Source organism: Sphaerodactylus townsendi, linkage group LG04, assembly GCF_021028975.2.
Source record: "Sphaerodactylus townsendi isolate TG3544 linkage group LG04, MPM_Stown_v2.3, whole genome shotgun sequence".
NCBI classification, from domain to species: Eukaryota; Metazoa; Chordata; class Lepidosauria; order Squamata; family Sphaerodactylidae; genus Sphaerodactylus; species Sphaerodactylus townsendi.
The window spans coordinates 80,089,064-80,101,656 of NC_059428.1; positions in this window are offsets into that span (position 1 = coordinate 80,089,064).

The window sequence follows — 12,593 nt, forward strand, 5'->3', positions numbered from 1 at the left end:
TGGGCAGGGGCTCGGGCTTGCATTGCTGTTACGTTGAGTTCTAAAGTGCAATCCGAAATTGGGCTATGGTCAGTTTCAGATGTTCAGGTTTTTCCTTAACCCTTACCCTTGCCTGACCCCTAACCCTAACTTTTTATTTTTATTTGATATATTCAGTTATAAATTGTTTCCAAAATGGTAACAAAAACCCAAACTCTAATACTGACCATAGCCCTATACTTAGACTGCGCCCTAGAACTCAACGTAACACTAAGGCAAGCATTTGCCCCTTCCCTTCCCTTAACCCTAACCCTAACATATTATTTTTATTTAATTTTTTAATATATTTTTTATAATTTTTTAAATAATTTTTTTATAATTTTACAATTTGTGACTGAATAAATTAGATTAACATAATAAGTTAGAGTTACGGTTAAGGCATGGGCAAAGGCTCGGGCTTGCCTTAGTGTTACGTTGAGTTCTGGGGTGCAATCCAAGAATAGGGCTGTGGTCAGTTTCAGGTTTTCGCGTTTTGCCTTAACTCTTGCCCTTGTCTGAACTATAACCCTAATTTTGTACTTTTATTTAATTTATTCAATCATAAATTGTTCCCAAAATTATAACAAAAAGCCAAAACCTGAAACTGACCATAGATGTATTCTCAAACTGCACCCTAGAACTCATTGTAACACTAAGGCAAGCCTGACCTCCTGACCTTGCCTTAACCCTAACCCTAATCTTTAATTTTTAATTTATTCAGTCAAAAATTGTCCCCCAAATTGTAACAATGGTCACATGAGGGCCCTCACAACTGTTCCTCACAATTGGATGTGACCAGTATGGCTTGACCCACTCCCAGATTCAGGTGGAGCTTGAGGGCAAGGCCAGTCCTACTATGACCCTGTCCTGAACTCCTGGTTCAGGGAAGGGGCACAGCTGAGAGGGACAAAGGGCAACTGGAGGGGGCTCTGGGAGCTGTTTTCCTCTATTACATCTTATTTTCAGGGAATGTCTTATTTTAGGAGAAACAGGGTAGGAGGCAAGTATTCAAGTAGAACAAAATACCAAATAAAAGAGGAAATAAAAATCTATCAATAAAAATCTATCACAAATAATACAACTATTGTTGAGATTTGAAACAGAAGGAGAACAAGTAATAGAATGTATGACAAAATGTGCTAACAACTTTGAGTAAGAATTAACTGCAATAATGGGAGAATATGTGGTCAAAGGGACTTAAATTGACATTAAGCCAATTTTAAAGTAGAATTTTTATAAAATGATGTACCATTGGTATATGTCACCAGAGAAATTGACATTTGAATTCCATCTGAGACTGGTTGTTTAGCATTTGGCTTAGGACAGAAGTCTTTGTTATCAGGCATCTTTACAGTACATATTGTTACTTTCTCTTTCACGCATCAATTGCTTTTCTTTTTTCTCTATATGCCAGTTGTTTCCCTAGGTATTTTTTAGAGTAGATCTGGAAATATAATTACAATTATATTTGGGGTTTCTTCCTCAAGGACTAGCATGTGCCCCTAGATGAAAAATTAAACTTGACATTTTTGCATGACAAATATTTGGATTGCTGGAATTACATTTAGCCCAGGAACCTATACTTCTGCAAGTATAATAATCAATCTCTGGTTTATAGAAGTAGAAAACACTACCAGAGGAAATGTTGGTGAAAACTATGCAAAACTATATTGTAAAAACTAGGGCAGAAAAGATACAATCACACTGGGCTGACTCAGCAATTTAGCCCAACAGCTGATGTGTCTCACTGTGTTTGCGTATTGTATTTACAGCAAAATAGGAATTGAGTGGATCAGGGTTTCTGAGGGTAGACTCTTAGCAATAGAGAAATGAACTCTTCCCCTAAAAGAAAAATCACATATAATATTCTGTATCTAATGAAACAGAAATATGGCATGGGATGAAATATGCAACTGAATACTAATTATTTTCAGATCTGCTTTACAGAAAGGAAGAGCTGTGGTTATGAATTACGTAAAATAAGAAAATACAGTTATGTCCTTGTATCCTTTATTTTTTCCTCAGATCCTTCAAACTGACACAACAATATTTAAGGACCATGCAGTGACTTTTATAACACTTTGTTTTCATTCACATTTTTCATCTTCGTCTTTTAGTTAATTCTACAGTAATTCTTCTTGAAAATAGTTAGACCCAATTATGCAACTCAAATATGTATGTAGATTGAAGAAATATATACTTCTACCACTTCAGAGGACTGATTTGTGAATTAAAAGCAGGAGAGAAGGACAGAACAGAAGAAAAGTCAACCATGTGCCAGATTCTTCAAAAACATTCCCAATAACCATCTTGTGGTATTGTAGGATGGAACATACTTGCATAATCATTTTAAAAAACACAACCAGAGGATCTGCTTAGGTATGATGTCTTCAGTGGCGTATTTGCCTAGGAACACCTTGTCCCTGGTCACATGGGGGGCACAAAATTGGCCCCATGTGACCAGGAATATGGCAGTGGGGGCAGAGCCAAGTGCCCTTGACCCTGCCCATGTCGATGATAACATGGGCATGGTCAAGGGCACTCAAAGATGACATCTCTGAGCACCCTTGACCCTGCCCATGTCATCATCGACATGGGCAGGGTCAAGGGTGCCCATCTTCCCCCCCTCACTCCCCCTCCCTCCCTCCCCCCCAGCCAGCTGGGCTCCCAGCTAGCAGCCAGCAGCCCCTTCTGCTCTGCCCTCCGGGCCATGCCCCCTAAGCCCTGCCCCCAGCCTCAGTGCTTATAAAAGCAGCTCTCTAAGGCCAGGGACCACAGTCTCTTCTGGCCAGCCTGGAGGGCAAAGCAGAAGGGGCTGCTGGATGGGAGCCCAGCCAGCAGGGTGGAGGACAGAACCCCACCCTGCACCAGGTGGGGGTGGCAGCAAGGGGGTGCATGAAGTGGGATGGCAGTGCAGGGGTGAAGCCCCACCCCCAGGCAGGGGGGTGCCCAGAGGAGAACCAGTGGGATGCTGTTATCCCAGGTTACAGGCACTACAGGAAGGTTAGGACAGGGCGTATTGCGGGTGGGGTGGCCCTCTACATCAAAGAGAGCATAGTGTCACATAAAATAGACAATGCAGGGGAGAGCTGATTCCTCTACAGAAGCACTGTAGATATCAATACCAGGGGTGAAGCATAGTTTAACATTCGGAATATATTATCGTCCCCCTGACCAAAGCGCACAAGAGGATTCTGAGATGGAAAAAGAAATTAGAGGCCAACAAAAGCAAAAATGCAGTGGTAATGGGCGATTTTAACTATCTCATATAAACTGGAAAAATACATGTTCAGGTCATATTAAGGCGATAACATTCTTGGATATGCTAAATGACTGGGGCTTAGAGCAGATGGTTGTAGAACCAACCAGGGGAGAGGTGATCCTAGATCTCATTCTATGTGGGACCCAGGACCTGGTGCGGGAAGTCAGTGTTGTTGAGCCAATAGGGAACAGCGACCACAATGCTGTCAGATTCAGTATCAATATTCAGCAACAGCAGCTAGAATAGTTCTGGCGAAAAATTGGAAAAGTTCAATTATTCCATCTATATTTGATTGGAACATGAAGATGTTAGAAGTGATTAAGATATCGCAATTGCCAGGACAGGAGGTGTTAGAAGAGAATTATAATACTAAAAATCAATGGGAACAATGGAAAATGTATTTAAATAAGAAATACCATATCCAAAGCAAAGTATTTAGTTAAAGTTATTAAATTAAAAATAGAGTACGCACAGAAGGAAGTACAAATTAAAGTAATAATGGACAGGAATCGTAAGCATAGCAAATTGCTGCTTAAATGTTTTTTTTTTCTTTGTATGCCGTTTGAATTAAACTGTTATTAATTACTAATTTGTGTGATATGAAGATGTACCAGTTTTTGTATATATAACTATAACTTTGTTTCTCTTTTTTGTATTATTCTTAATTTTTCTTTCTATAATAAAGCATTAAAAAAGATTCAGTATCTCTGCATGCGAACAAGTGACAACTACTAATGAAGCCGCATTTCCAAGCCTCTCAGAAAGGGTACCTCTCAAAGATGAGGGGGATAAAAGCGCAGTATTTGCGGTAACCGGAAAATCAAGAAGCCGCAAACCGTCCAAGACACTTGGAGGGTTATTTTGAAAAAAAAAACACAGCTCCTTGGAAAGTTTCCAGCTGGAATGTAGTTCCCGAGGCTGTAGGAAAGGCAGCCACCAGTCCAAAAGAAAAGCCAAATTTCATGGTTAACAAGGGAGGTTGAGTGTTCATTATGAAAAAAAGATGTCTTTTAGAAAAATGCAAAGTCCAACTTAACTGGATAAAGTAAATACCAGAGAGAAACACAAATGGTGGCGCGAGAAACAAGTTAGCCGTGCGGGGAGGCAAAAAAGGATTATGAGGAAATGAATGGCTGCGAACATCAAAACCTGAAAACCAACAGTTCTTCAAGTACATCAAAAGCAGGGGAAGCCAACTAGGGAAGCCGGTAGAAAGCCCATTAGATGATGAAGGAACAAAAGGCGGTGTGCTAAAGCATGGTTAGGAGATTGCAGAGGAGTTAAATGACTCCTTTAATCTGTCTTCCCCCAAGAGGAGGTGAGGAAAATTCCCAGACCTGAACTCGCTTCTTAGGAGGTGAATCCAAGGAACTTAAAGTAAAGATAGTGGTAGATTAAGGAAGAAGTTCTGGCAGCCATTGATAAACCAAAGCCACCAAACCCCCTGGCCTCAGACGTATTCATCCAAGAGTTCTTAGAAGAGCTCAATCAAGGAACTCGTTGATGTTCTCACTCTTTAATATGCAACTTATCCCTGAAATCGGTAGTCTACATCCCTGAAGACTGGAAGATAAGCCAATGTCACAATCTAATCTTTAAGAAACATCTAGGGGGGAATCATGGAAATTACAGGCCAGCCTGCCTATTATCTGCTTCTGGGTAAATTCAGTAGAATCTATCATTAAAGATAAAATTATTAAACATGTAGAAAGCGCTATCCTTGCTGAGGAAAAAAAAGTCAATAGCATGGCTTCTTTGTAGAGGTAAAACCTAATTCACAAACTTCATTAGAGTTCTTTGAGGGTGTAAACAGGGGTGTGGATGTGCGGGGAAACCAGTGCATATTGTCTACTTGGATTTCCAAAAGTTGCTTTTGACAAAGTTCCCTCACCAGAGACTGTTGGAGAAAACTCAGCAATTAACATGAATAAGAGGGGAAGTCCTCCTATGGTTTAAAAAACTGGTTGAGGAACAGGAAATAAAGGGTATGGGTATAAACAGTCTTCACAATGGAGAGATATCAGGAAAGCGTCCCCTGGCTGAACCGCTTCGTGATCCGAAGTGCTCTTTAACTTATTCATAAAATGACCTGGAAGTAGGGGTAGGTAGCGTGGTGGCCAAGTTTCCAAAGATGATACCAAATTATGTAGGGTGGTGGAGAAACCACAAAGGATTGCGAAGAGCTCCGCAAGCAGACCTTGATAAAATAGGTGTATCAGCTAAGAAATGGCAAATGCAGTTCAATCAGCAAAATGCAAAGCGATGCACATAGAAGCAAAAAATCCAAACTTCACATACATGCTACAAGGGTCAGTGCTATCACAGACCAGGAAAGGGATTTGGGCGTCTTAGTTGATAGTTCCATAGGAATGTCAACTCAATGCATGGCAGCTGTGAAAAAGGCAAACTCTGTGCTGGGGATAATTAGGAAAGGAGTTGATAATAAAACCGCAAGGATTGCCGCCGCCCCTTATATAAAGCTTCTGGTGTGACTGCTCTTTGAGCATTGTGGTGTTCCAGTTCTGGTCGTCATTGATCTCGCGCGATATCAAAGAGATAGAAAAAGTGCAGAGAAGGGCAACGAGGATGATTGAAGGATTGGAGCACCTTCCTTATGAGGAGAGGCTGCAGCGTTTGGGACTCTTTAGTTTGGAGAGGAGACGGCTGAGGGGGGATATGATTCAAGTCTATAAAATTATGCATGGGGTAGAAAATGTTGACAGAAATTTTTCTCTCTTTCTCACAATACTAGAACAGGGGCATTCATTGAAAATGCGGGGGGGGGGAGGAATTAGGACTAATAAAAGGAAACACTTCTTCACACAACGTGTGATTGGTGTTTGGAATATGCTGCCACAGGAGGTGGTGATGGCCACTAACCTGGATAGCTGTAAAAAGGGCTTGAACAGATTTATGGAAGAGAAGTCGATCTATGGCTACCAATCTTGATCCTCCTTGATCTCAGATTGCAAATGCCTTAGCAGACCAGGTGCTCAGGAGCAGGAGCAGCAGAAGGCCATTGCATTTACATCCTGCACGTGAGCTCCCAGAGGCACCTGGTGGGCCACTGCGAGTAGAAGAGTGCTAGACTAGATGGACTCTGGTCTGATCCAGCAGGCTAGTTCTTAAGTTCTTGATTTGTCTGCTATTTACCCCTGGTGTGCCTCTGGCTGTCTTTGTCAAGAGACATAAGAGAAGAACAACTCAGCATTTTGTGTAGTATCTAGCGATTTTCAGATTTGATCCCAAGGTGACTGAAAGATCCTCTAATAATACTTAGGGAAGAAATGCTTTAAGGAAAGAACTTTGGACACTAAATTCTTATGATACACATTCAATGACCACATATAAAACCTCTATATGAAACAGAATTTTTAATTATTTAACTGGGTTTGATGGAAGGTGATAGAACTAAGGTTTTTTAAAGAAAGAATACAGTACATAAGACTAATTATAAATAGTCAGATACAAGCCAATTCAAATATCCGTAATCACTGACATCAAGAATCTAAAAACCTGTTATTACAGTAATAGAGGAGAAAAAGACATAACAGTGGATATTTCTACACTAAATATCAATTTATATAAACTCAACAGATAGATCATTTTAGATACATGAGAAACATAAATAAAAGGAATTGAAGATCACAGCATTTTGTGGCATAATCCTGACATGAACTACTACCATATGTTGTGCTCCCGTAACATTTTTAAAATAAAGGTAGGGATAGGATAAATCTGTTTTTGAATTTTAATAATCTATGTACATTTATAATAATAATAATATATAATACTAGTAATCAGTATTTTAAAATCAATTTACATTTATAATATTGGCATATGCCAATAGTGTGGAAGTAACTTAAATATAAAAACTATATAGATATTTACTGTATTGTAGTTGACTCAAATCAATTGTATCACAGACGGAGAAGGGTTCTACATCATGAAGGAGTGTTGCTTGCATCTCATTGATGGTAGATTTGGCCACTCATGAAAAATTTCTTTATTAAAATAATTAAATTGGATCTATTTGACTGTGATCACTATTTTCTTAGAGACCAGCTACTCCAGTCTGGTAATTCGCAGACAGTATATGCATATTTTGCCCATGCCATCTTTTGTCCTCGACTTGGTGAGCAAGAAATGACGATGAAAATTCAGTGTTTGTTTGGTAACGAAATAAGAACTGAACTAAATAACCAAATCCAACAAAATGTAAATCAAACTGATTCAGCTAGATACTCCATATTGGACATAGAATTCAAATGGGCTAAATGACTGTTCATAATAAGAAATTATGACAACTCTACAATCTCTGGGACAATCAAACAAATACAATAGCAGGGAGGTACAAATGTAAATACTGCAAAAATTAAATCTGTGTATCTTAGTACAAAACACCCCCATAAGGACCAATGCCAGTAACAGACAAATTTCTCATGAGATGTTCATAATAAACACCAGAGAATGAGTGTGTCGGAACAAATGATTGTCAAATCAGTATGTCTGTAGACTGATAAAATCAAGGCCAGATGAGACACACGTAAGATTTTTCATGTAACTAAAAAAGACAGATTAGAAAGATTCTCAGTCTTCCAAGACATGATTTCAGCAAAGCTAAACACTGTAAAGCCCCACTGGTTTCAACTGAACACTACGCTTAACTCCCCAGTCATGGATGTCACAGGAATGGCAGCTGAAACCATGCTTCGTTATGAAACTGGCGGTCACATACCCTTGACCGCGGATAGGTATTATGAGCAAATATACCTTTAATTGCGGTCACATACCTTTAATTGCGGATAGGGTATTATGATCGTGCTTTGGGCTGATCTGGTCATCAGCACGCCATTTACACCGCAGCCTGGATTCCGGCTGATGGAGGGGGGAGTGGTTGCTGCTTCCGTGGCTCTCCAGCATTTGCCCGGAGGCAGCTGCTGGTTGGTTGAAACAGAGCGGTGCCGCAACCGAATCCATTCCAGATGAGATCCTCTGGCTGGGTCGCCAAGGAGAGGCTGGGCATTTCCAGCCGCCGGTGTGGGAGGGGGGTCTTCATTGCCGGGTCTTCCTCCGTCCTTGTTCCTGGGGCCCACCTGGATTCGGCTCTTTCAATGGTGACCCAGGTGGCTCCTGCCAACCCATCTGACGGTGCTCCATCTTCGCCAGGCCCGCCATGGCCCCCTTTCTCTCCCAAACGGATTCCGCGTTGGCCACCGTGATCCAGTGCGCAACGGTCAATCCAGGCTAGACTATTGTAACTCGCTTTTACGCTGGCCTTCTCTTTGGCGCTTTGATTCGGAAGTTAAAGCGTGCCGACCGGAGCATGCAGCGGCTCGCCCGCTCGCCAGGTATTTCTTTAGATACCATATTATTCAGTTTGGTGTTGCTTAGCCGTACCGGCTTCCAGCTCGAATTCCGAATCATCTTCAAGGTGCGGGTTTTGACCCTTTAAGGCGTCTTTATGCTGCCTCGGGACCTCTGCGTACCTTCGTGAACTTACATCACCCCATATGTCTTCCACTCGGCCTCTGCGATCCGCAGAGGCCAACTCTTGCTGGTGATCCCTGGCTCCCTCGATGATGCGGCTACCTCCACGCGGGCCAGGACCTTTACAGCACTGGGCCCCTGCCTGGTGGAACACCCTTTCCTCAACCGGATCCTGCGCGAACTTGGTGAGTTCCGGCGAGGGTCCCGTAAGATTCAAAGTTGTTCCACCGGGCCTTTGGAGTGTCCGGCCGCTGATGTGGTGCCCCCATTTCGCCCCTTTTTTATTGCCCTTGTTGTTCAGGGCTGTTACATCAGGGTCCCCTCATATTGAGGGGCCTACCGTCCCCCCCCTTTTCTGGGGGTAGGTTTTAAATTTGAGGTTGGACGCCTGCTTTTTATGTATTAATTGTTTCCGCTGGTTTTAGGTTATTTTAGTGTTGACATGAGATGGAGCCTATGTATTTATATTGTATGTGTGTTTTGCTCCTGTTGTCTCTGAATTTTTGCTGTTCACCGCCCGGAGCCCTTCGGGGATCGGGCGGTATAAAAGCCGAAATAATAAATAAATAAATAAAAATAAAATATATATGCATCTCATGTCCCTTTTCTGTCTTCATGATGGATCATGCTAGCTATGATCCATCCAACATCAATGGAATCCTTTCTGCCCTGGAAAATAGGCCATTACTTTCAACAGGAAGATCTTGTACTCCTTTGTTACATGCATTTATTTCCTGCAAAAAATACTTGGCTATCTCATCAGACTTGGTTAAAATGGTTCACAATGCATCCAATTTCCTTTTATTACCTAGATCCACAAACGCTCTGTGGTATTTCATGAAATCACCCAGGGAAGATGGGTGAGAGAAAAACAATCAATCAGAAACTGAAAAGTGAATAGTTTCATTAAATATCTATTGATGCGCGATATTCCAGTAGGCAAAAACACATGGCAGCCTGGCTCTCCGGCATTCCGCATTACGTCAGTATTTAGCGCTGCTTATACTTTTTGGCGTTAAAGAATGTTTCATGTATATGTTTCATGTAAATTACCACCAATGTGCTCATAATTTGTATATTATAGGAACTGCAGTTACTGGTGCTCATGAAGAGCTTCTAAACTGTATTGTCGAAGGCTTTCACGGCTGGAATCACTTGGGTGATGTGTGGTTTCCAGGCTGTATGGCCGTGTTCCTCTGAAGATCCTCTGAAGATGCCAGCCACAGATGCAGGTGAAACGTCAGGAGAGAATGCTGCTAGAACACGGCCATACAGCCCAGAAACCACACAGCACCCAAGCTTCTAAACTTTTTGTTTGACAATCTATCTTTCAAATTCTTGGCAGCAAAGAGTAACAGTATCAGAAAAGACACCATTGTGCAGCTGCATGGGTTTTTTTATGGGTAGATCTTTTATTGATCCATTCAAATGCAACCAAAAACCCCCATCAAGCATTCAACCCTTCTAATCAAGGCAACCAATCAGAAGTTGGGTGCTTAGCATCTCTACTTCTGTCAGAAGTCAATAAAAATCATGATATGAGTGAGAAACATACAAGTTAATGTCAGACACAGGTACCTGAGAGTTCAGAGAATACGAGAAAGGAACACACATTAAGGTGCCTTATACTGAATCAGACAATTGGTTTATCAAGGTCATTATTAACAGCAGCTCTCTAAGCCACAGATAGAAATATTTCACATTATCTTATTTTTAAAATTGTAGATGCCATATATTGATCCTGGGACCTTCTGCATCCAAAGGAAATACTTTATTACTGAGCTAAGACCCACTCCTGGGCTACAAAGATATCTTTACACCTCATAAAATTAATTCCTAGTCAGTTATAACTATTGAATTTTACTTGTCCTTTATTAAGAACAGGACAACTACAGGATTGTAAATGGGAAAACCCAGAACAAATTAATTTTACCCACATCTGATTGTTCAGTTATGTTCTGCTTCAAGGAAGATAGGCATATCACTTATCAAAACAAAGATCTAGCCATCAGAATCAAGGATCTGGAAAATGACAGGTGTTTCACCCTCTTAAGGCCCTAATCAATGGTAGTGGGGAAGCAGATGGAAATGAAGAAGAAAAAAGGGAGAGGAGGAGTCTGGATTTATACCCCCCCCTTCTCTCCTGTGAGGAGACTAAAAGAAGCTTACAAACTGCTTTCCCTATACATATACCTTGTGGGGTAGTTGGGGCTGAGAGAGTTCTTAAGAACTGGGACTAGCCTAAAATCACCCAGCAGGAATGTAAGAGTGGGGAAACAAATCTGGTTCACCAGATAAGACTCCACTGCTCATGTGGAGGAGTGGATAATCAAACTTGGTTCTCCACATTATAATCCTCCTGCTCTTAACCACTAAACCACGTTGGCTCTCTTGATGACCACATAGAGTTTGGGGAGAGGTGACTGCTGGGGGTTATAGTTTTCTGAGTAAAATTACCACCATTGTGTGTTTGCAATGGAGTGAGTGGTTGCTGATTCTCCAAGACCAGAGAGAATTTTTTTTAAGGCAGTGGTCACAAATTTGTTATTTTCAATTTCCAGGCTTTTGCTAGCCAACTTTGGAGGCTCAAAAAAGCAAATGTATTTGCCCTGTTCCCTCCTCTAGTCTCTTTTTTTATTATTCTATTCTATTTCTAGGCCACCCTTCCCCGTGTGGGCTCAGGGTTGCTTCCAACATAGAAATAAAACAGTAGGATTAAAATACCACAATACAATTTTAAACTCTCCAATATAGACTTCCAGATGGCACAAACTACAGTATTAAAAATTCAATAAATTTCCTGTCTTACATAAAAACAGAAAAATCAGTAAGAAAGGGTACATGGAGGCCAACAGATGGAAAACCATTGCTGCCTCAACCATAGGCCTCATGGAATAGTTCCACTTACAGACCCTGCAGAATTGTGTCAAGTCTCAAAGGGCCCAGGTGTCAGCTGACAGAGCATTCCACCAGGCTTTAGCCAGGGCCAAAAATGTCCTAGCCCTGGCTGAGGCCAACTGGATATTTTGCGGGGGGGGGCAGTGGCCACCAGCAAATTGTTGTTAGCCAAGCATAATGCTCTTCAAAGTATGTACTGCGAGAGGCAGTACGGCAGATATGATGGGCCCCAGTCCACTTAGGACTGAAGAAGAAGAAGAAGAAGAAGAGGAAGAGGAAGAGGAAGAGGAAGAGGAAGAGGAAGAGGAAGAGGAAGAGGAAGAGGAAGAGGAAGAGGAAGAGGAAGAGGAAGAGGAAGAGGAAGAGGAAGAGGAAAAGGAAAAGGAAAAGGAAAAGGAAAAGGAAAAGGAAAAGGAAAACAAAAAGGGAAAAAAGGGGGAAAGGGAAAAAGGGAAAAAGGGGAAGGAAAAAAAGGAAAAAAGGAAAAAAGGAAAAAAGGAAAAGGAAAAGAAAAAAGGAAAAGGAAAAGGAAAAGAAAAAGAAAAAGAAAAAGAAAAAGAAAAAGAAAAAGGCATTCCAGGTTATATAAGGGTGGCCAAATCAAAGATAGGACATTTCTGGCCTTAGGGAAACATTACCTTAGAAGCTTATTTTTTTTAAAGCATCTATTTTCTTCAGGGAGGAAATGACCGCTGTGGAGAAATCTCCAAGCTCCACTAACAGAGTGGGACCGCAGTTGCTTAGGAATGCAAAAAGAGTTTTAAAAGCCTGCTACTTTTTTTTCCAGCTCTGTTCTCGCTTACATTGGCTCAGCTGCCCATTAAAAAATAAAATACAGAGAAAATCAAGAGTCACATTTTAACATTTTCCTCCTCCTCCTCCTTTCTTTCCTTGCTTGCTAGGGAGTCTTCAGATATGGAGGGGT